Source organism: Mauremys reevesii, linkage group 1, assembly GCF_016161935.1.
Source record: "Mauremys reevesii isolate NIE-2019 linkage group 1, ASM1616193v1, whole genome shotgun sequence".
Classification (NCBI taxonomy): Eukaryota; Metazoa; Chordata; order Testudines; family Geoemydidae; genus Mauremys; species Mauremys reevesii.
In genome coordinates, this window is record NC_052623.1 from 233,903,666 (window position 1) to 233,930,111 (window position 26,446).

A 26,446-nucleotide genomic window follows, 5' to 3' on the forward strand; every position below is an offset into this window, starting at 1 on the left:
AGACCGCCTTATCTTTTCAAATGCCTATAGAGGGGATGAATAAAAAAGTATGCCTAAACTTTCTTCTTTTAGCTTAATATCTGCAGATAAAATTCAACAGAAAGGCTGGGTAGCCGACAACACTTCTACCAATGTTGCCACTTACACATTTACAATTCCTATTTTTGTTGACTATTAATTTTCCCCGTTTACCGCCTATTTTATTCCTTTTGTCTTGGAGCTGGCACCTGTCCCAGAGACAGCATTGTACTGCACACCCCTTTCCCCTCCTAAACAGTGAAAGAAAGGGAGGGGAGGGACCCTGCAAGGACAAAAAAGCCCTGCAGTATTTCCATTTCAGCCATGGTCAGATTACAAGGGGGTTGGAGGGCTATCATCCATCCTTGTTCATGTGGCACAGATACCTGAAGCAATTAAAAATATACAGAAAGAAAGAAGCTGGTTCCATAAGCAGCACAGGGCATTGGCACTCAGAAAAAAAAACTGCAAATAAAAGCCATCATTCTCACAGCATACAAACTAGCAAATCCTGATTCATTGCTCAGTCAAATAAATCAATTTCTTTAACCAAGACGGAAAAAAAAATGTATCAGCGGGGGTGGGTAGAAATACTTGTAGCTTTAACCTCAACATTGCGATATACTGTACAGCCAAGCACAGCACAGAAAACAAGAAAAATTAGTCCCGTTTTTTTTTTTAAAAAGGAGAAGGATTAAATAAAGGAGAAAAAAAGAAGATCCTATTTGTAGCATTTTGAAAAGTTCTGCTCTGGCAAAGGCTGTCTGAAGAGGAGGCCCTTGCAGCAGGAATGCAAGCTGCAGCAGTAACCTTTTTTCATAGTCCAATCTCCCCCTTGTGAGCGACTAGAGCAATCTGGCTAAGAAAGAGGAGGAGTATATGAGCTAGCGAAACAGAGAAGACTAGAGCTGATGATGAAACAGAGGCACGGCCCTGCGTGAGCAGGCTAGTTTTCATCATACGCAGACACACACACACACACACACACACACACGAGTGCGCGCACGCACATACACACACAGTGCAAGCAAGCATCAACAATGAAATTAAGCACCCCTCCATACAGTAACACTTGCTTCAGCTCTTCTACATTTGCCTCCAAATCCAGCAAAGCTATTTTTCTTTAATACAATGCAGTCTTGTGTTTAAGACGGGGGTGGGGAAGAAAAAAGGGGAGAAGAGAGACACAGCAAAGGAATTTTAATGCATGGAGAATGTGACAATAAGTTTAAAAAGGCAGTTCGTCAAATTAATCTTTTAATTACAGCTTTTTTTCATGAGAAAATATCTGCAGGGATAAAAAATATGAGGTTCTCCTTCTAAAACAATAAAACAAAATATAGTTACAATATTAAGCCATCCATAAACACCATCAAAATGCAGCACAGAAAAATCAGTGTAGTAAATGGGGATTAGAAAAAGTAAATACTATATGTGACAAAAACTTAGTGATTTTTGTTTTCTCATGCCCTTACTTCTAAACCAGCTGCACAGCCAAGCTGAGGCTGCTTGGCCCTTATAACTATCTTGGCACAGAGTCAAAAGCTGATAAGCATTTGGGCGAGACAGCTCAACTGCTGTGCTGGAAGAAAAACAGCTGCCATGATTGCTGTTTGATTGAGAGCGCTTACACACACACACACACACACACACAAAAACACATCGGACGGCAAAGACGAGCTACAAATGCCTGAGGATTCAGCTTTAGAGGATCAACACACATTTCCTTTAAAAAAATATAAGTATTATAAGGTTTTTCCTCTCTCTCTCTCTCTTTAAGAAAATGTACTACGTAGAATTGCTTTTCTTCTTCCCATCCCCCCCTTCATAACCTCAAGCAAACTCGAGGAATCATGCCAAAAGTCCCGTTGCTAGTTACCAAGTGCATTTTTTTAAACGTCCCTTTGATACTTCTTTCCCTCATGCTTGCTGTGGAATATGCAAGTGAGATAATCTTTCCATTACTTAGAAAAGCAATTAAAAACAACTTTCAGTTGAACTTTCCTTTTTATTGAGGGGGCAAAAGAAGGGGTGGGGGGGGGGAAGGGAGAATATTTTTTCCTCTTCCCAGAACCCAACATTTGGCTTTTTCCATTTGTGGCAGATCACTGTAACTCTATTGTAAAACAACTTCCTGCCCCTTTTGGCTCAAGTTCCAGAATCTGCTAGGCTAAGTTCATAGCACAAACTTTTTTTCTCCTTGCCGAAGAACCAAGACAAAAAAATCCTTGCTAATTATTTTGCCCTCTTTTTTGCAAATGGATTCATAAGATGAATTTATTGCAGTCCCCTTAACACTGTTACAAAAGAGACGTCCGTATACCAGCTGGATAATTCATAAATTTAAAAGGTGGGGTTATTATATACATTTTTTAAATTATTATTTTAAATTGTAAGTCTTAACATCAGCACTGATAACATGCTAAGCTGCTTCATCTGCTGTATTTAATTTGTATATCTATCATAACTCAGATCGCTGGCTTAGTATATGCAGCACCCCCCCCTACTTTTCATCTGCTTTTATACTCTAAATTAATCTGTACCGCTCCTCTTCACTCTCCCCACCTCTCAATTTATCCTAATGAAAATACCCATCCAAAACCTCCCTCTCCCTGCTAAAAACTAGAGATGTTTGCAGTTCTCTGGTGTAACCAAAAGGTAAAAAATAAGGCCTCCACAACTTGCTCTCACGCTCTCTCTCTCTCTGTGTTTCTCTCATAGCAACAGCATTTCCTGGTACGCCTGCTTTGGCATCCATCAGCATTTTTACCCGTCCAAGTGTCCTTTTGCGTCACATCTCGCCATTTCAGTCAACCAATGAATTTTCCCTGTTGTAATAATATATATGTGTGTGTGTGTATCTATATCTATATATTCTGTTACTGGTATGTTCAAAAATGTTTTATATGCTTTCCTTCCAAAAATGCTGTCAAAATGTTCTATTTGCCCTACCATGGGGGGAAAAAAAGAGATCTTACACTATTCAACCTGAGGGTGTCCTCCTCCTGAAAGAATTTTACCATAAGAAAAAGAGGGTTAGGTGATTAGTTAAGGAAAGCCATAGTTGTCCCTCTGATTTAATATTTATTCTGCTTATGCCATCATCTCTATCATGGCTGGACTTTAAACCAGTTATGAGGTTTCATGTAATTAGAAGTTTATACAATATATTTCAATGGTCTTATGAAATACTCCTGATAAAAATATTTAATGAAGTTTTGTTCCTTAAAATATGGATTAGGAAATAGTGGCAGGAAAAGAAATATGATGAAAAAAAGAAAGCTGAGATGTAACATTTTATTTCCTTGCAACAATCGGTTTCCATCCCCAGAGACTTTTCTCCAGCCTTCTCTGAAAAACTTACTATCCTGCAAAATGGAGTAAAGGTATTTAAAGTCATAGCTTTTCCAAACGGCAGTTCCATTTTCATTTTTCATAAACTCAATGACTCAAACATACAGTATTTCAATGGTCTGACTTACTGTCACTTATCAAAATGGTTCAAGATATTTTATACTTAACATTGTTTAAAGACAGCATAGCTTCCGATACTACCATTCAAACTCCTAGGATGTACTCTGCCTGATTGCTCACTAGCAAAAGCCATACTGCTAAGAACCCATATTACACTAATTAAAACCACAGCCTCTACTGTACTTGACAGTACATATTTTCCTGCTACATATAATGCAGTATACTGAAAACCATCTTCCCTTTTTCAAACATAACTTTTATCACATTTGATCTATTAAAGCAATGCATCAGCCAGCTCTAGAAAGTCTAGGGAAGTACATGTGGTTTTCTACACAATGAGCCATAGCTGAGCTGTGCTGTGCAGTGCTACATCCTGAATGACTACTGAAATATTTAAAGACTCGCTCATATCCAACTTTCTCATACAACCTCAAAATCTTGAGAAAGTGCTCACTCAACCACTAGTATTCTCATCAGGATAAATATTTCTTAATTAAGCCAAATATATGCTTTATGGTCTACCCTTACCAATTTTTTTTAACAATATGAAACCATAAAATGTTTTTAGTATTTGTTTTTGGGGAATCACAATGCAAAATTTTTATGTGACTATCACAACACAGGATGACAAAACATCCAAATACTATCTTCTATCCCTCTTTTTGCTGAAATAAGATCATGTTTAAGAATCATGAGCCAAGCCTGTAGTAGCTTATAAATGATATGTCCATTGCATACAGAGTGCATACGTGCAGACACATATGCCATCAATTCAGACAACTTCCTGACAGTTAAAAACTGAAAGAAAAATAAACTGTGGACTCTAAACCTATTGGACATTAGAACTATTTTTATCCAATTTCTTATTGCTAACATTAAACAGTGGAAGATAACATGACATTTACTGTGGCATGCATTTGTCAGCACACGCAAGCAAAAGTTATAAACCCTTCACAAAAGAAAGCACATTATATTCCACTGTGTATCTAACAATTTTTGTACTGTTCACACAAATACAAATATTATTTCAGATTTTTTTGAATGGTTGGACTAAATTATACAAAGACCTTTGCTTTCACTTATGTTAATTCTCTAAATGCATGTTAGTTTTTGTTTCTCAACATCTGATTAGTAATTCCTGTCCATTCTATGTCAGAATAAAGATCTCCCTCTTCTCCATCTTCCAATTTTTGATAAAGTAAGAAACTGAAGACAATTAAGCTCATCTTTTTTCTGTATCTGAACTGGGAGAACTTTTGGGGGATGGAGGAGAGGGGGACTAAAATGAATCTCCATTATGCAATTATGGCTGCAAATGCATAGTTTAACATTCTTTTGAATTATCTCAGTCCTTACATCTGTTACCATAACCCTAAAATAAGAGTGAAAGTAACCAAATTTTAGATCACTGAACAGAAAAAAATAAGGTTTAGAAGAGATAAGGACAAACAAAATAAATTTAATTCTGTACTCTGTTCTTAATGGAGAAAGGATTCAAAAAAAGGAAGTGGAAATATTATTTTAAAGTCCATTATCTATGAATGAGTTCAAAAATGTAAATAGTTAACATGAAGGTCATATTTTGATATTAACATTATTATATATTTTTATAACCTTTTCTTCCCATTTATCACAAGACCAGTCTGTAGGAAACACAATATCAAACCTCCTCCTTTTATCCCTTCTGTTTGTATGCTTATATTTTTAATTCACAGTAGGCTCTTAGCTTACCTAAAACAAAGATTTAACCTTGGTTCAGTGCAGTAGAGGTACCAAAACTAAATTCAGATTTAAAGAAACAGTACTTTTTTTATTTTCTTGTACACAATAACTGAATATGTAATAATCGGTAGCATCTAATTACCTCTGATTTTTATATATATATATATATATATATATAAAATTAAAAATGAATATGCATATAAATTGGAGAAAGCTGACCCAATCAAGCAAATTATTTTTCTACAGTAAGTTTCTGCAGAAAGGTTTAATTGCATGTCTTAGAAACATATTTTTTAATAATGTCCAAAAATATTCATTTTTGTCATAACTGACAACACTGAGAATGCTTCCTATATAACAGAAGGTTTTTCTTTTTAAAGATACATACCAAAAGTTAAAAATAAAGCTTAAAAAAGTAAAGCAGTCTTACCAATGAGACTCAAGGTGACATACAAAATCAAAATTACTGTACATTTTACAATCTGTTCAGTATTTACATATTGTACAGTCCTGTTTTAATAAGATTCTGACCTAGTCTTGTATAACACCCTTTAATGTCAATGGAACAGTGGCAGTTTAGTCAGGGGAGAAAAGACCCCTAAATACCTATACACCAAATAAAGACAATTTTGAAATAAGTGTTTCTGAATGTGTAAAGGTGGCTTGAATAAGAATGCATTTCAAAGATATTTTCCTTCAAAACATAATAAACCATTTTGCAAAAACATTTCCTTCATTACACTGTATTTTAACAGGAATGTTTTATAGAAAACTTGGCATTAAAATGGTATCAACACAAATGAAACTCTGGCAGGAGGACAATTTTTTTTCAGGAAGAAAGCATTAAACAGTGCATTGCATTAGCAGTTTTAAAAAGTGTGCTAACCAACACATTTTTGGTTCTTTTGTAACTATTTTTAAATGTACATAGCCGTGTGCTTAAAACTGACAGTATCAACATTTTGTCCTATGTACCGTATTGATGAACGATCACACCACAGGCATAGAATCAAAACACAAGATTAAATGTTGCTTACTGGCTTCTGTTTAGTTGCCATAAATATGCTGCAAAGTTTTCGTCTGCTAATTTCATAGCAGTGTATATTTGTGATGGAGGGCTAATCTTGAAACTAAGCAACTATATAAAGCAGTGTATTTTTTATTTTTAGAGGACAAGGGAATAGCTGAATTCTTACAGCACATGATACATTTTATTTTACTAAAATTTAAATCAGTAACTAAACAGCATATTTTTTATATTCCACATGGCTTTTCACATTTACACTAGAATATATTAAGTCATGGTCTGATGGGCTATAGTTTATTTTTAATGTAGAGATGGGACTATATAGTTTTACAGTATGGATTATTGCCATTGTCTGATAGTCTAAGTCATTTCCTTTCATACCTTTTCATAGAAAGAAATATAGCATAATACAATATAAGTTTCTATATAATGTATATAAAACGTACATGTCTGCTCTGAAGTTTTCTGAAGGTCCTTTCCACCATGCTCACTCCGATTTGAGTAGTGCCAGGGGTCCCACTGAAAGCAATAAATAGTTTAAAAATATTAAAAGTCAATCTACACAAAAAAGTCTGTTTCCTTATTTTTGAGATTTTAGTTGCAATAGGTTTATATTCCCAAATTAGCTACATAATAAAAATTATCATAGATATTAGGATTTGCAGTATAAGAATTAGCAACCTCTATTAACAGTGAAGGCATCTATGTATTATTATACAGAACAATAGAGATCCATTACAAGTTCCAGGACACTATACTTCATGCATAAAATATGACATTACTAGTTGTTAAAATGTATTTTGCAGTGGACTTTTGTAGCATTTACTACTTCTCCTTTGAAAGCAAGTGATTGTTGAGGGGGCATTGTTTGTTTTACAAAGATGTTTTTTGTTATGATTTTTAAATAAAGGAAATAGAGCAGACAAGTTACATTTTTTAAAATAAACACCAAGGGGCCAAATTCTGCCACCCTACCTTACTCACTGAGTAGCCCCACTGCAATCAAAACACAATTAAAGGGGATGAAATAAATGGTGCAAAGGCCACCTATCTTGACAGCTACTGAATGTCGTATTTTATGCACCAAGTTTAATATCTTAGAATTATTAAAAGATCTCTATTATACTGCACAATAATACTTTTACACCTTCACTGGTGACTGACATTACCTAGTTTTTAGGCTGTATATCTTCTGTTCTATTCTAATGCCTATGGCAAAATTTCTACCCTGATATCACTGGTGAACATAGGGCCACAGTAAGTTATTGGTTTTTAAACAGAACTCTCCACTGATTTAAACAGGAGTTCTACTTAAAATGTTATGGTGTTTTAGCTAGCCTACAGAAACAAATTCTGAAGAAGAAAAAGCTCACTGTTAAACAATGCGTGACAAGCTGCAATAGGATAGCAAATATATATGCTTTAATCCACAAAAACAGGATTAAAATGGTTTTATACTGTAAACTATCCTATATTTTCAAACAAGATAGTAAATTCTCTGAGGAGAGGAGTAAAATTTTCAACAAAGGTAATTATAATGATAAATGAGAAGATAAGATACAGTACCAATTACTATAAATGTCTTTAAACAAGAAAACTTCAGTAACATGTGGATGTGCATTACAATAAAACATACATTAAATAATTATAATTCTTCGTTTATTTACAGATATGTATATTTATGCAAGATTCTACAAACTTATGATTTAACATGTTATCCAGTTGCAAATTGATTATTAATATTGTTATATATTATATGTTTAACTTTAGCTTTCCAAGCTCAGGTAAACATATATTCTCTTTAGCCAATTTATACTATAGTAAATGATACACAAGATACATTTTAACTTTATCTAGCTAGCTTTGGTGTATAAAATGTTGAAACTCAAATCTGAAATTATAAAGAAAAAATATTTAGTAGTGGTGGAATTAAATCCTTTTTCACAAATAGAAACTCCTAACAAGTACTATGTTGACACAATATTGTCAAAGAAGTAAAACCTCATCCCAAGAGAAAAAATAATCCCATTATACATATTATTTTTACCTAATTAAAAATACTTTAAAATAACCACAAATCTTTTCAAATTTTAAAAGGCTATGCTTAGTTTTCAACACAGACAGCAATTATGAAAGCTAGGTATTAATCAAAGATCACCATAGTAATTCAATCATTTTTATACTCTGTCTTCTATTATATTATAAGAGGGGGAATTTATTTTTCTCCTTAGTCATATTATATGTACCAATGTTATCAAATGTTAGCAATTTCAGCCATCATCATAACCCTTACGCTTAGTAATGAATATATGAATGGACTTCATACTGTATATATGGACTTCATACTGTATGAGATGAGATTCAATAAATAAGATAACATACACATATATGATCAGATTTTTTTAATATATAAAGGTGTACCCACACAGAAAAAACTATACAATTTCTAACAAATGTACACACATATTTCACATTTAGCAGATATGACAGAAAACATATAAAGAGCATTAAGAACTGGAAAAAATTACCCCCAAAAAGATAGGAAATGTGAATACTAGATGAAATTCTGATCTGAGTTACACTGGTATAGATTCAGAGGAGCTCTGTTGATATTGACTCTAATGATGGATTCACATCAGTGTAACAGAGAGCAGATTTAGCCAAAAGGCTTCAACTCAGCCTATTATATTTTGGAAGTGAAAAATGTATGGTCCTATAGGAAGAAGCGTTAATTACACAAATCAATGTTGCATATGTATATGTTTTTTTTTAAATGTGCTACAATACCAAAAGAAGACAGAATTTCCATTCTTCTGTGATATTGCAGCAAACTTTAACTGAATTGCAAAAAAATTGTTTCCTATTAATTCTTATTTTAGTTTTATTGAAAATTAATCAGCATGCATGTAACTTTAAAGGTATTTGATATTTTAATAAAGGTAAGTGCAGCATAAAATCCAGACAAAGGTAACAGAACAGTTGGTGTAAGGAAGATTTTCCACAAACTTTTGCTATGTTACATAAATTGATAAAATGTATTAATTGGCATCATCAATAAAAAAAATGCCATGAAAACCTGTTACCAGATTTATTCAGTAAACAGTTATTTCAAAATAATTCCTTTTCAGCATACTGAAGGCCCTCAGTGGACCTTCGTGACAAATAGCATGCAAAATCTCAATTTAAAAAATTAACCATTTTCTGCTAGGCATAAATCCATCTCTTAAATTGCAATAAGATATATTTTAAATGAATAAAAGATAAATTCAAAATTGCACCTTTCAACATTTTTATTTTAACACACTTATTTTAGCTATAGCAATGGTATCCCATCATTTTATTGGTCCACCAAACAAATTTCAAGACAATTGTACTGTAAGTTAGCTAGTGAAAATGAGTAACATATTAAAGTAATCTTGCATAATTACAGAAACACCTTTTGTCTCTTGGCAACAAGGCAGTGAGTACTTTTGGTAGAAAAATAGACCTCTCTGACTTATTTATAAACACATCTGCTTTTTAGAGAGCTTTTTATGCTAATACTAGTATCATAATTGTCCTTTAACATCATTATCAATTTTGTGATAGGAACGGAAAGTTTACCATAAACTGCTTTAACAAAACACCATGCTGATATTTTATTTCTAAAATGTATGTGTGTATTTACACACATCCACTATATATCCTGCATATGTGTGTATACATCTATTTACACACATGCAGCATTTAACCAATGGAATATCTACACTAACACAGAATTATACATATATATATGCCCACACATTTTTGAGGCGTTTCCTAGTGTAAGGCCTGCAGTATCATGTCCTGGGTATACAATCCTGTTTAATATAAATTACAGTATTTTGCTAATATGACAAAAATTACTAATATAATTTACAATATTTTTTGTCAAAATACAAATACAAATGTGCCCTTTCTTGGTCCTAATTCCACCTCACTTTTTTCTTTACTATACTAAAAACTTAATTTAAAAACATTTGAATATTACCATGAAATGTCAGAAATGTTTTTGACCTATAGTAAGCTTAGGCAATTTCAAATAAAGAGTGTAATAGTTTTTAAACATGGCACCTGAATTTGTGCATGTACTATTTCCAAAAGCTAATAACTGATGTCATCACAAAGTAACCGATTATAGCACATCAGTAATCTTTTAACCCTTGACACTAATTTAACCCATTCATTACTAGATCCACAGTATATGTATACTTAGCTATTATCTAAATCAGGGGTTGGCAACCTTTCAGAAGTGGTGCGCCGAGTCTTCATTTATTCACTTTAATTTAAGGTTTCGTATGACAGTAATACATTTTAACGTTTTTGGAAGGTCTCTTTCTATAAGTCTATAATACATAACTACACTATTGTTGTATGTAAAATAAATAAGGTTTTTAAAATGTTTAAGAAGCTTCATTTACAATTAAATTAAAATGCAGAGCCCCCCTGGATCGGTGGCCAGGAACCCAGGCAGTGTGAGTGCCACTGAAAATCAGCTCGCGCGCCGCCTTTGGCACCCGTGCCATAGGTTGCCTACCCCTAATCTAAATTAATGGCACTTGAGATCTCATACATTCAGCAGCACTGAAACAATTAAGGCAATTGGCATAAAAACAGACATTTTTGTCTAATGGGGTACTGCACACCTATACATCCAGAACAAAATTTTATTCTGAGTTCCACACAACAAAACTCAACAAAGTTCTCCTTTTGTGCACAGAACTTCCACTGGCAACACTGATGCATTTTCTACATGTGTAAGGAGACCAGGATATCAAGATTGAAATTAAACATGTGGATCCTCAGAAGATAAATTGTATTGTGTGTTTTGTACTTATACAGACACTGACACACAGAAAGATGTGTGTGCATGTCTGTTATTTACACATGGAAAGATTTTTATAGGAAAATTAACCAAACCCATGCCAGTTTGACCCTCTCTGTACTCATTCTGAGCATAGCCAATAAATGGACGAGAATTTAGGTCAGTCCAAAAAAATTTAATCTCTCAAAAAAGATTATTCTGTGTTTACATCACTATATGCTACACTGGCCTTTGAATATATAGGCCCTGGTACTAACATTGTCTTTTTGTTATCCTGGCAGAGAATGCCATTTGAATAGCGTATACTATTTTTCTCTACAAAGCAGATCTGCTTAGGGTGAATCTCTGCTGTGGAAAATACAAGGATGTAATTCTCCTACTGCAGAAAAAACTGAAATGACAGCACTTGTACAGAATACTATTTCATTTTCAGAGATGTAATGGCACAAACATAAATAGCACATTTGAACTGTGCTATTTCCTATACACGTCTGTTATTCATAGAAAAATAAATATGAACATGTAAACATACAACATGCAGCTACATGTGCACATGCAGTATTTTAATTCAAATAAGTAAAAGGTAAAAAGGCCAAAGGAACAAATTCTACCCTGGGGAAAGTCGACACATTTCCATTAATTTCAACTGAATTGTGCCCAATTATAACAGGCCTAAATGTATTCCAGGCAATTTGGTGTTAAGGAAATCCCTCACCTCCCTAACAAAAAAAATGAACAGACTCGGCAGTTTTCGTATTTAAACCCCAAACCTTGCAAATGCCAATTCTAACGGCATTTTTCCCCTTCCTTTTTCTCCACGTCAACTACAGTGAGAGTAACTACTGAAGAGACCAACAAAAGTCAGTTGCATAATAGAGCTGGCCGTCAAAATAAAGGTAAAACAAGAGTGAACTAAATACATCTGGGGATTGTTTTGAGAAGGGAGTCTCATCTGATGAGGTCGCTTAATAAGACTGGCTCTTGCATAAGTTTCACTGTCTAGATCACATTCGGAAATAATTCTGACACCATAACGTTGTTAACGTGCTATGTATATTTATTTTTGTAATTTATATAACATCTATCTCTGTAGTGGCAATTAAATGTCAGCTATCTTGAAGGAAACCCAGCCTTGCTATTGAGATCTACAATGTATATGAGATGATTAAATCATTAACAGGGATGCTAATACTACAGAATCAACTTAACACTTGTAATGGAGTGTTTGTCACTTTCGTGCACACTGCTAGAGATAATGTTCTTTCTAAAAGAGTGAAAACCACCTTTGAATCAACAACTAGGACAGCATGTTAAAAGTTCAGAAGGCATCTCAGTAAGAAAAATCATCAAACTGAGTGGGGGCATTTTGAAGGTTAAGAGGTGGCATCTTTCAGTATGTATTAAAAATCCCTTACTACTAGATATATTATATTGGATAGATTATTTATTGGGAAAATTAAAGTTAATTGCAAGACAGCTCTTAATAGAAGAAAAACTTGTTTACTAACAAAAAGTAAGTCCCAAATCTTAAAGTGACATTGTCAGATCAACTGAGGATCCCACTTTTGTTTTTAAAAAGAAAGCAGCATTTATAAAACCTAAGATTGACAGAAATGTTTCCTTCATTTTTCTAAAAATTCCAGTTCTAGAACTCTTTTTGTTCAGAATAAACATTTCCCTAAAGAAGTGGTCCTCAACCTATTTATCATTTTGGGCCTCATCCAATACTACCTGTATGATGCTGAGGATGTTGCATGGGCTGCAGCTGTGTGCTGATTGGGCTGCAGGTTGAGAACCACTGCCCTATTGTGTCTGCAACCCAAACATTGCATCACTGTCCTAGTGCATTAGAACCAAAAGATGAAAAATCACTAACTGAACGATAAGGCACAGTGAAACTCACTCATCTATTTTCACTCTCCAAGCTAAATATACAGTAAAAGGCAAACAATATTACTGCCTCTATGCAAAGGTAACTTTTTGTATTTTCAATATTCATTTAAATATAACTTGTTAACACAGAGAAGGAATTTAAATATATATGATTTCTGATCTGACAGTGTTCCTTCTATTAGGCAACATTTAAAATGGACATAACCTACATTTTTTAAAATTCTGATTTCTATGAAAGCCTCAGTTATTAAACTGAAAGATTTTTAAAATCTAATTTATATTCCATGATTTAAAAATATTTTATTTTTCACTTCATTTGGACAAAGAAAAGATATTTGCCCATTTCAGTGTTGTATGTAGTCAGTTTTACTTGCCGGTTCTCATGTACTAGCACCAGGCTGTGCTTGCTTGGTTCCATAGCTGAGCGGTTTTCATTAAAATCAAATAAAAATCATAAACATTCTATGTACAATGGGTTTTGTTTAAATCATCTTATTTTCTTTTGTTTTATTACTCAATCCAAATTTTGGACCTAAAAGTATTTGACTGTCTCTATCTGAATACATACAATTCCCAAAATATGTTCTTTACTTTGAAAAACAAGAAACTTTTTATTTGAGGTTGATAGAATTGAAGAAAAGAAAATTTTAAAAAGAGCAGTCAATAATAAATGATAGATTATTTGCAATCTTATAGAAGCATTACATTTTCCAGGCTATATTTTCCTTTGTTCAAAAGGCAAATCCTTACTTATAGCATACAGCCCAGTCACATGGAGTGTGCTGGTGAGGTCTGCAGCATCTGAAAGAAACTGGCCCTGGTAACTGGTACACTCCCACTCCTCAAGGAGAAGAATCCTGCACAATTGACAAATCTATGTTGAAAATCCACTGCTCCAACTGCTCTGTCAGCCCCTGCCCAAAGCACCTAACCTGTTCAACTGCTTTTTGGAAGTCCCAGCATAATTGTGCTCTGCAGTACATTGTGGGTCTCTAACTTCTGCACAGGCTCTCCATATCCTCCTCCCTACTCCTGCCGCAGTATTGCATGAGAAACAATACGGTCCAGGCCTTCCCTCCCTACACACACACGATCCACTATGGTCCAGGCCCTCCCCCCCAACATGGTGGCATGAACAAATGCAAGCAAGATTTGCCCACAGTATGCTAATGGCACAGACATACAAGCACCTAGTACAAGGTGTAGGGCTTATTACTGGAGTGGTCCAATTGTAGTCAGTAGAAATACAAGTAGCAAACACTACAGCAGCTAGTGTTGTCAGGCTCGACTAGTGTTGTCAGCAACATAATGGATGCAATTCTCTGCTCCGTTACACCAATTATAGCCAGCATACTCCATTGTTTTTTAGGGAGTTACACTGGTGTAAAATGTGGCATAACAGGGTGGAGAATCAAAGTCAGTACTACTAGATCTATCAAAGTTTGAGGGTAAATAATTATTTTAACATATTTTAGCCCTGAGCCAGCACTTGAATCTATTCTTGTAGGTAGGAGGAAAAGTCATAAAGTTTTATATACTGTTTGTTATTTATTTTTATAAATGTAACATTGTAAGTTTTTTTATTATTATTATTCCTTTGTGCTCAATTTTAACCCTGCTGTGTTTTAAGCAACTTGGTTAAATCATCAGAGATTAATGGTTTATCTTTGGAAAGAAGGAAACATTTGTAAGACCATATTTTTATTCAAGATATATGTGTTCACAGGTTGAGTAATTTTTGGGGGATCTAACTGTTTTATTTCATCGATTTCAATGATGAATGGAGAATATCATACAGAAGAAACAGATGGACGTGGGTAACAGAACATAATATACATCTTTCAAATGTATGAAATATTTTTTTCTGAAGGAAATAATGGCTCTGTAAAGTACCTGAAAAAAATTTCACAATGATCAGTGGTCACATTAAGCAGCTAAAATGATGCATCAGGTTCTGCTTTCAGACTGAGAGTAAATCAAGAGTAACCTTTTGAAGTCAAACAGAGTCATATTGCTGTAAAACCAATGCAAGTGACAGAAGAATCTAGTCCACTTTTACGCCAGCCTTTACATTTTACATCATCATCAACTCCATTTCACATGATCCTTCACTATTTAGGGAGTTCAATGTGTGTTTTGACAAAGTAAGGACACTACCTTTGCACGGTATATCCCGTACATGTTGAGGATGTCATGGGCATAAGGTGATAAAATCTTCTGACGGAGTACGTTGTCACATTTCTTTGCAAGATGAAAAACAGTGCATATTTTGAGATAAGGTCTCTGCCCCAAATGTCCAGATTTAGTATCTCAGTTACCATATTTTAGGATTCACTTTTTAGACAAATTCAGTAACTTTCTCTTATCTAATAATCTCTGATTAGAAAATTAAGATTAGCAAATTCAGAAAATAATGTTAAAATAATTGCAATTTTTTTTACTGCTACTTAAAAATGTGAACTGCTGTAAGATTTTCAAATCAGAGAAATAAAGCACTTGCAGATGTTATATTGGAATTAATTGAACAATGTATTTTTGCCAGGACAAAGCTAATCACAGTGAAAAAGGAGTAATTACATACATATTGGTAAATGAAAGGGTTAATCAATTTTGTTAATTTGTATTTTATTGTTGGTATAAGTACAAATATTGAAGAGTTTAACATGAAATAAATGTGATACTCTGCCATTCTATGCCAGCACGTGCCTAAATTAGTTCTCCATTTTGTGGTGGCCCTTTGAGAGCAATTCCTATTGAGAAGTGAACAAAGGCCATGACCCCTGGGTCAGAGTGTAATGCAGGAAGCATGACCTTCTCTTTGTTCAGAACAGCACTATTTACTTTGCCTAAGTAAAGATCACCAATACATTAACTAAAGAGGATTAAAAAGGTCATATCCCTAGGGATGTAGCTCAGGCAAGTGGCAACTCTCTTTAATCACCAAATCATTTGACTTAAAAAAAAAATACAGGAATACCTTATTCACTTAAGATTCAATGAGATATCATTTTAAAAGCAACAAATACATTTTTAAAAAAATCTAAAAAATAATCTTTTAAATATGTGCATTTCTGCGCTGTTAGCAGATCCAATTTTTTATTTTTAAAAGAGCCAAAAGTATTTTAAATAAAAATATAATTTTCCTCCATTATCTTTTGATAGGTACTGAGTTGATTTGTAAAATTGTGCACATATCATAAAAATAATTATTAAAAAGTAACTGAAAACGTTTTGGTCTGGTATCATATGATTTAATACATCTTATGTCTTTTTAAAGTGCCCATCACTTTAATACCTAGACATTTAATATAAAATATTTCATTTGTAAAGGACAAATACAATTTATATTAGAAATTACTCATCTTTCTAGTTTGGCTTACACAGGCTAAATTAACTACTATAATTTTTGGTATGAACTTTTACAAAATGTTAATATTTATTTATAACATTATATGTGAACGCCATTACTGATAACAATGTCTTATCAAACCATGGAACTAATGACTGACTCTACTGTATTTATGTTTATGGGAGGCAGTGTGGCCCAGTGGAAAGAGCACTGGACTGACAGCTCAGGAAATCTGGGCTCCATTCCTCGCTCTACCACTGACTTGCTGGGTGACCTTGGGCAAGTCATTTCCCTCCTTTGTGCTTCAGTTTCTCAATCTGTAAAATGGGGATAATGATACCTCCGTTATAGAGCTTTTACTTTGAGATCTCTGGGTGAAAAGTGCTATGTAGAAATATTACTATTATTTACTACTCTGTAGTTAAATTTCAGTGAGCTTATTTCTGCCTTCATGTTATACAGTTCCTTGCTTTACAAGTAGTTTCACTGAAATCATGGATTACTTGTGTGGTAAGGTGCTACAGAGGGTGAATAAGGCTGATAGAGTTGGGCCCTATACAGCACTGAATTTTTATAATTCAATGTATTGTGGATATCTTAACATTGTACATTAAGACACGTAACACCATCCTGTCTTGCAATACATCAGCAGTACAATACATCCTATAGTGATATTATTCATCATGATCCAGGTGCTCCCATCAATTACACAGCATGGAGAGGAGCCAATGTATGAGGAAAAACAGTGAGAAGACTGTATGGAGGGGAGCAGTGCCTACACACAATGCTCCCACTGCTCCACTATTGCACAGAAGCTCTTTGAGTAATCTTCACACAGTTGGGTTCCAATGGAAATTGATGGGATTCAAGGCCAGGCAGGGGACTTGCACTGGTAAAGAGCCTATAACAGTGAGTAAAACACCACAGCGAAAACCCAGACTTTAATTTTGGCTATAATTAGCATTAGATATTCAAGATGCCCATGAAGGGGTTTCGGAGGGTCCATCTCAAGAGAGAGTGAGCTACTGGCACTGCGTAAAGGAGCTAGCTAGCCAAACTGTTAGATGTGAGGAGAGACCCAAAATTCACAGATATCTGCTCCATACCTCAAAGGTGGGGCCAGAGTTTCCTGTGTAACCCTAATCTGCACATTGCAGGCCCTGCTCCTGCTTCTTCCATGAGGCTGCTACCCCATAGAATAGAGGGAGGATGTTAGGAAGATGCAGTTTGCCTCAAGAGGCTTCACAAATAAGTTTTTCTTTTTCACAAGGTTTTCCACACGTGGTGCCCATGCATTTCATGATACTCCAATATTGCTCTAGATCAGGCCTGCACAACATGCGGCCCCCGGGCAAGCGGCGGGTGGGGCTGCCGGGTTCGCCCCCTGCCCGGGGGGGCCCCGCCTCACAGCCCCGCGCACACGCACCGCGCTCCAACCGCCCTAACGGCCAGAACCACACGTGTGTCTGTCTCCCGCTCCCCCCGCCTGGTGTACAGCGAGTGCGTCACTTCTGGGGCCCGCTGAGGCGGGAAGCGCTGGGCACGAGGCAGAGCCGGTAAGTGCCGAGCAAGGGGAAGGGCGCCCGGCCTGGGCTCGAGCCGCAGCTCAGGGGAGGGGAGGGGAGCGGAGGGGGGAACTGCGCTGAGGTTCCCTCCAATTCCCCCCCTTTGGTTGGGGGCGGGGTGGCTACTGCGCTGGTTGGTCCCAGGGTGGCCTCCGTAGTGATCCAGGAGATGGGAGGGGTTTGAACTGTCTGTGGGTAGCCAGGAAATCCCTGGGGGAGACGTGTGTGTGTGTGTGTGTGTGTGTGTGTGTGTGTGTGTGTGTGTGTGTGTGTGTGTGTGTGTGTGTGTTGCACCTGCCCTGCCCCGACTGCTGCCCCCTTCCCTGGTCCAGGGACCTTCCCCCTCCCCACTCCCCCCGGGCTCGCTGTGGCCTCTGTGTTTGAGTGTTGGACAGTCACATCCAATCCCTTCACACTGCCCCCCTTTCCCCTCCCCTTAGTTCATAGCTCCAGAAAATCCCTTCAAACTGTCGCCCTTGTCCCCTCCCCTTATTTCAGGGGGGATAACAAGCTGAGCGGGCGGCCGGGCAGTGGCAGCGAGGCTTTATACTTGAGGGGGTGCAGGTTGTTTCTGCAGGGCCGGGCAGCGCTGGGGTGGGGGATGTGTTTCAGGGGGGCTGGGCGGCACTGGGTGGGAGGTTCGGCGGGGCCGGGGTATTTCAGCCCTCAGCTGTTTTCTTTGGAGTAATATGGCCCTCGCTGCTTTACGAGTTGTGCAGGCCTGCTCTAGATAATGACAGCTGTTCCCTCCTTCACCCACATTCATTGCCTTAAGGCCCTCCATCTCAACCGGTAGTCCAGAGGTAGGCAACCTATGGCACACGTGCCGAAGGCGGCATGTGAGCTGATTTTCATACTGCCCAGGTCCTGGCCACCGGTCCAGGGGGCTCTGCATTTTAATTTAATTTTAAATGAAGCTTCTTAAACATTTTAAAAACCTTATTTACTTTACATACAAAATAGTTTAGTTATATATTACAGACTTATAGAAAGAGACCTTCTAAAAACGTTAAAATGTATGACTGGCACGCAAAACCTTAAATTAGAGTGAATAAATGTTGACTCGGCACACCACTTCTGAAAGGTTGCCGACCCCTGCTGCAGTCTATTCTCTCTCTTCCTGTTAGAGCAGTAAGACTCATTGACATGAGGAAAGCTTAATAGGAAGAGCACCTTCAGTTCACTTGTGCTGTTGGGAACTAAGCCTCCAGATGGTTTTAAGCAGCTTCAAAGTGGCAAGTGTAAAAGGAGAAACTTCCAAGACACTTCACACTATGGATGGGCGAAAGTCTGGCACCTTCTCCCTGCACAACTGAATCTGGAGGCACACAGCTCCCAGTGATTTAGTTTTTCGAATCCAATATAAACATGTTGATACTTTTATTATGGAGGGAGGCAGAAAGAAAAGAGTGGAGGTGGAGAGCCTTAACAGACTACAGACAGTCAGCTAGGGAAAAGCAGAAAGGTATATATGCATTATGTATTTTAAAATAACTGACATGGAATCACAGAGCCATATTGTGCTATTGATTATTAATCAGAACTTACATGAAGAATTCTGCTTATAACTATGGAAGGTTATTTAGGCAAAACTTAGAAACACAGTTAAAAAATCCAAGGTATTCGTACCTTAAAAGAGAAGAAAGATGGCAAGGGGAAAAAACCCACATATGGTAAAAATGTATTGTATAAGAGATTATTTAAAGTAAACAGGTATCCTCTTCCAAAAACTAAAGTGCAGTCCATGTGAAGCAGGTAGAAAGTAGCATAAACTCTTGTGGGTAAAATTTCAGATGGAAATTAGGAGCATAAAGAGGAAATATGAAGATTAAAAAAGCCAATGACCAAAAAAAAAAAAAGAAAACAAATTACTGATGACTATGGGAAGCAGGAAGTCTGTGAGACAAATGGCAGGTCTGCTGGAATACCAGGAAATAAAGGGAGCGAATAAGGTGGATAAAAGGCATTGCACAAAATATTGATTATGACCTTGAGCTATTTGCTCACATAGAAGAGTAAGCACACCCTCTCTCACTCAGCTCCATGACCACATTAGCGCGGCTTCTTAGCCAGGCTCCAGCAGCAGTACTCCTCCTGGCAGGCAAGTGTGAAGGGAGTGGATGGAGCTTTAGCTTTCAGTCCCTCCCTCACCTTCACACTGGCCAGGAGGGAGCGGGAGTTAAGCTGCATCCCAAAAAGCAGAGAAATAAAATACTCCTCCTCAGATGAAGGAAAACCCAGGGAAAAAATATGACTGAATGAGAGACAATTCTTGCCCAGGCTATTTTTGGGATGGAGCAGTTTCCACACTGCCTCTTACTCTGGGCTGAGCCTAATGGTTTAATCTTGTCTTAAAAAATTCTTTGTGCCAGTCTCCACCACAGATGACACCTACCCCAGACCTAGACACCTTTCTGGAAGATATGCTTTAACCAAACACAAGTTACCAAGCTCAATGCAGGGGTAACTGGGTGAGGCGGCCTGTGAAATACAGAAAGTCAGACTAGCCTTAAACTCTGTTAGCCTAATTTCTCAGGTAATAAAGAGAGAGAGTGTCAGAAGTTAAGGTGCATATATATCTATCTATACACACACACACACACACACACTCCGAAGACACTCAAGAATGAAGAATCTGAGTTTCTAACACAAAAGTCTCTCATATCAGTGAATATACCAAAGCGTAGCAGGTGTTGCACTTATCCTTTAAAAAGACTAGGGATGATCTTGAGAATTACATGCAAGTGACCCTTACTATACTACCAGGTAAACTGACTAAAAAGATTATTTTTATAAAATATTATAACTTTTATATCAAAATGAAGATTATATAATCAGGGGAAAGCAGCCTGGGTTACAAAAAGGAAAAATATGCCTCTCTTACCTACTAGCTTTCTTCTACCAGTTCAACCAAAGAATATGATATCATTTATGGACTTTCAAAATGTGCTTCGTAACAGGCTGCAAAGGAAACAGAATAGTTATGATTGAGAGTTGGGAATACTGTCATGAATTAGAAATTGGCTAAGAGATCATAAACAGTAGGAATAAAAGGTCAATTTTCAATAAGGTGGAAGTTTAACAGTGTATGCCCTAGGAATCTGTACTCAGATCAATGTTTAAAATATTATGTAGTAGTCTGCAAAAGTGGGTGAATGAAGTAGCAACATTTTCAGATGACTCAGATTTAGGTTACTCAAGACAAATGCAAGGTATTGCTGGGATCTAAACTAAGCATAACCATTGAAGAAAAAGACCTGGGCAGCTCAGCTAAAACCTCATTCATTCTGCAGCAGTGGTTCAAACTCAGATTGTTAGGCTGCATAAGGAATAGGGCAGCAAGTAGTACTGATAATGTTTGAATTCCATTATATATTAATCAATGGTAAATTGTTTTTAGTTCTTGTCAACTATCTAAAAAAAAGTAACAAGAGTGCAGAGACAGGCAACAAAAATGATTTAGAAGAATCAAAAGATATCGATATAAGGAGAGAGCAGAAAAATTGAAACTGTTTAGTCTGGAAAGGAGATGGATAAAAGGAGACATGACAGAGATACACAAATTACTGTAATGGGATAGAGAAGGTGAATAGAGTGTTCATATATTTTTCTCCAAGAACATTGGGACATTCAATTAAATTCAATTAAGGCAATAAACTAAAAACGTATACAGTGAATTTTGTTTAACAAAGCACATAATTAACCTGTGGAACTCATTGCCACAATATGTCATCGGGGAGTTCAGTAGGATTAAAAAAGGAGTAGGCCTTTATATGGATCATGAGAATATCCACAGAGAAGTTAGATAGGATAATTATTTTTAGAAGGGATATAAACCCATATGCATCAAGGCATAATACAACCACTGACTAATGGACTAGGAAGAAATTTCCCATCTGGACACGTTATTCTAAAGCAGTCGACCATGGGGTTTCTTGCACTGTCTTCTGAAGTGTTTGGTAGTAGCATTGTCAGAGACAAGATATGGGACTAGATGGACCACTGACCCAATCCAGTGTAGTAATTCCTGTGTTCTAATGTTTTACATGGCCAATGGTAATTAAAGAAAAAGGGAAAAGACACTTTAAGTTATTGAATTCCTCTTCTGTAACTGAAGCATACACATCCCTGTAAGATGATGCTTCAGACAATACACTATTGATTCTATACTTGAATTTAACAAAAACTAATGTTTTCTTAGTTTATTTTGCATTGAAATAATTAGAATTAATGTAAACTATGGTGACATGGTTTCTGATTGACCAATACATTAATTTATTATTATTATTATTGCTAACTTTCCCCCAAACAATATTTGCACTGGGCCATTTTATAACAATAAGAGATTTAAGGGTGTGTGACATACTGGGATATTTCCACATCCAGGATGACTTGCTGCATTTGGCTTTCAGTCTTATGTCTAACAGTTCACTCAAGCTGTGATAATACATGACCACAACTCACACACAGTTGCACTCCCCTAAGAACAAAAAGACACAGAGCTAAGAGACGATGTGTTCAAACATAAGAAGGGAGATAGGGCAGAGTTGGAACACACACACACACACACACACACACACACACGTCAGTAGCTATATAAATGAAGGAGTTTCATCAGCTTCAGTTTGCCTACTTATATGAGTAAAGCTACTTATGTACACATTTGCAAGATCAGAAGTTTACCTGGGCATTTGTAGTACTGAAGAATATAGTGAGGGGATAAAATTCATGCTACTGCAGACAAATAGCTTTAAAATGTATCTCCTATCTGAACACATTTAAAATAACCACTATGGAGAGAGAAAAAAATCTAGGTTTTTTTAATATATATTTCTTTTTAAATGTAATTCTCTTTCAGTCCAATCCCTCAACTTTTATATTCCTGCAAATGGTTTCAGGAAGATACTGAACTAAAGGTTTTGATTTTGACTGGAGATTTTGGTTGTTGATTGGAGAGAGAGAGGGAGAGAGTGTTGTTTTATTACTTGCTAATGTAGTGATAGGATCCTGCAACAGTTCTGCACTGGAATAAATGGGAATAATCATGTGTGCCATTGGTCCCGTATTTGATAATTACAATAAATAATCACTTCCTTATCAGTGTAAAAAAAACTTGGCAATGTTCTCATTTTGATTTTTTTTTCTGTAATTAGTGAAACAGTTGAGAAATCAGGAGGCAAAAAACAAAATGTAAATGAAGCTGCCACTCTGAAGCGAGAACAATTGACAATCTTTAAGAAATTTGCACCAAGCTATAGTAGGAATTTTGACCTATTGCTTTGTTTCTAGTAAAAAGTATTTTTACTTCATCTATAGCAGAAACTGTAGCAGGTTTTCATTTTGTAATGATCATGGGTCAGATTTTCAAAAGAACTCAGACACCACAGGTACCTAAATAAATAGCCAGAGCAGCAACAGCAGTAACATCATTTTTTTCCCAGCAAAAGATAAACACTTCTTAAAATCAGACCAGAAAATTTACATTTTATAATGCACAGCAGATTTTGTGTAACTGATTTAACCAAAAGGTAAATCATACTGTGTTTAAAAAAATATTCAACTCTCACTACCCCAGTGAACATTAATACAGTAAAAAAAAAAAGTTTGTTTAAATCAGGAGTAACTTCATGAAAGCAATGGAGCTGCACTGTAGTGAGAGTAGAATGAGGCCCTCTCCCCTTTTCTATCATTTAATTTTAAAATGATCCCTATTCCATAGGTACTGAAGGAATTCATAATTCCAGAAACCTTTCCAGAGAACATCTGAGAAGCCCAGACACCAAATACAGAAAACTAATAAGTGCACATGATAATTCTCATTCCTTTAGTCAATGAGGTTGTATGGATGTAAATAAGGGTAGAATTTGTTTCATTCACACTTGATAAAAGCAAAGTTATGGGCCAAATCTTGTCTGAACTAACATCTCATACAATGCCACTGGTACAAGTTACAGTGTATTGCATCATTTCTCTATTTCAAATTATAGTTTTATGTTATTGTAATTATCATGAATATATTTTTAAAAAAATAGTATAAATAAAATACTGTGCACTCTATCATTTATCTTCTTTAAATTATACTGTATGTAATGTTACATTTAATTCTATTAATCAATACTAAATAAATATAATTAAATTTCTCAGGCAAACTAGGTATCTTGAAGATCAACTCCAAATATTCAGTAACAAACCAAACCTACAATTCTTACGGATAATTAACCCATCTTAGTTCCTGTGACTTAATGGACAAATAAAGATTTTAATATTCAACTATCATTACCTCAGTGAACATTAATATATTTAAAAAACTGCTTTTTCTTTGTTTGGATTTAAAACAAACCATGTAAACATATATGATACACAGCTTCCTGTAGTTTTAGTTTAATTGTTGAAAAATGAGCATACACTTCGACAATATAACAGAAATGTTAAGAATGTATCATGAAGAGATGGTCTGCAGATATATACTAAATATAATTATATGCACAAACATGCCAAATTTAAAGATTCCTAAAATCTTATTGCATATTATTTAGCGCCTCCAATATATTTCTAAACCCCACAGAAAACTAGTGTAATTTTTTTATACCCACTTTCCGTATTTATAGTGGAGTGCATGGTTTTATCTATTTTTTTAAATACTAAAAGGTTACTGACTAAAAGTTTACAATTGCATTACAGAACATTACATATATTGTACCTTTTACATATAAATTGTTCTTAATGTACAAGTTATTCTCCTTTAAAACTCTAAAATAGCATATGGGTCTCAGCATACTGAAGTGCTCTGCTTTAATCCCCTCTTCTACTTAGTACAGAATTTAAATAAGTTCTATATATATAGACTAGATATAAACTACAGATACACATAAACACTGTACACATCGGGGGAAGGAATGACAGTATTTTGTGTATTTTGCCTAACCAGTGACTATAACATTCCCCCTACCTGCCTCCCTAATCCCTAGCCCCCAAATTCCCTGTCAGAATGGGACTTTTGCTACATACTGTTTGCATTCAGATACACGAAGGTGGTCTGCAAGAAACCGACGAAGAAATCCAAGAGTTAATGAAAAAACAGAAGGACAGGAGATCTTTTAAGAAAAAAACTGTTCAGCAGACAAAAATGTTCACCTGACAAAAAGTGAACCCAGAGTTTAGTGTCTAAGTATTGCCTGGATACCAGTGAAGGGTCTAGGCAGACTTGGGTTGCAAGGGCTATCCCTTGAAAATCAAACCCATAGTTCCTGCACTGTTTTCCCCTAACACCACATTCAAACTGTGACTAACTGCCTCATTATGCTTCTCCTGGCACTTTCTGAAGCAAACTTATTGTACAATTCTACATGGCACCTAAAATCAAGGGGGGAAAGGGGCTATTTTCCCTATACAACAGCAGTCCAACAGACAACTTTTTATCAGTCTAACACATATGCAAAATCCTGCATGACCAGTAAGAGCAGTTTTTACAATCTGTGATGGCTAACAGGTGAGAAAATATTTTTAAAGCATGAGTTGGGGCCACAAGAAACCTTAGTTACTGAATGAAACACCAATAAGATCCTGCAAGGCTTGAAATCAATGGAGGTTTTACAAAAGAAAGAGGAGTGCCAGACGAGGTCCCTAAATTAGTTTTATGTAGAAAACATATTTCTTAATATTTATTTATAAATTGTAGATTCCTCATGTAAAGAAAATAGAGTTCTCAGTAACAAAATAAAACAAAAAACAAATCACCAATTAATATATCAAAAACATATTATTTACAGCTCTTTAAATAAAACATGAAAACAATTAAAGGGTTTCCAAAGTAACTATGTCTCCAAAGAGTAATAACAGTCTCAGTTTCTTTCTCATTTTAAGTATAAGACGCCATTAAGTGTTATTAAATATTTAGTGGAACAATAATAATTACTATGAAGCTTTAACCTTGCCTTTGATTTTCTTAAATTTTCCTCTAAATGTTGATTTACTGATATTTTATCTTTTATTCACACTTAGCAGAATTTAAACAGTTAACCGAATTTGTGGGATGTAAGAATACCACATTTCAGATTTCAGCTCTATTTAGAAATATATTTTTCTTCAGAAACTAGATGCATTCATAAATGCAGCGAATTATGATGTGTTAATAAAAGGGTTTCTTAGGCTGTGCCCTTTATTATTGACAATATAGAACTTGTTAAACTTCTATAAACAGCTAGTCCAAGTGTATGAAATGACTTTGTCACGTTGTCTGCTTGAGATATGTCCTGGATGTATTGTACACTTTAAGTCAGATACGGATTCTAAAAAATGTCCTGATTAAAGTAAGAAAATGATTATCAGCCTTCATTATTGTATCTTGCCTGAATCATGTTCTGGTTTATTAGAACTATTCTTAATCCTCTCTTTCAATCAGCAAAACCCCATTGATTTTTGTGGCAGGGCTGTAAGAGCAGGATAGCTGTCTGCAGAACAACAGATACATTTTTCAAATGACTTTGTTAAACTTTATCCCACAGGCAAACACATCAAAAGTAAACTAAAATAATTTCTTATGAAATGTAAAGCTA

General features: G+C 35.7%; 1 long non-coding RNA gene across 4 annotated transcripts in view; it reads left to right on the forward strand.

Annotated features, from left to right (window-relative positions):
- Positions 1-1,648: 1,648 nt before the first annotated feature.
- Positions 1,649-26,446, forward strand: part of LOC120406299 — a 30,583-nt gene continuing 5,785 nt past the window's right edge. Inside the window, exons 1-5 of one of the 4 annotated variants that reach the window (XR_005599205.1) lie at positions 1,649-3,404; positions 11,915-11,980; positions 14,704-14,824; positions 17,019-17,235; positions 17,597-17,882. This is a non-coding gene — a long non-coding RNA (uncharacterized LOC120406299). The remainder of the gene's footprint in view (positions 3,405-11,914; positions 11,981-14,703; positions 14,825-17,018; positions 17,236-17,596; positions 17,883-26,446) is intronic. The other 3 variants (XR_005599210.1, XR_005599211.1, XR_005599206.1) reach the window with 3 other exon arrangements.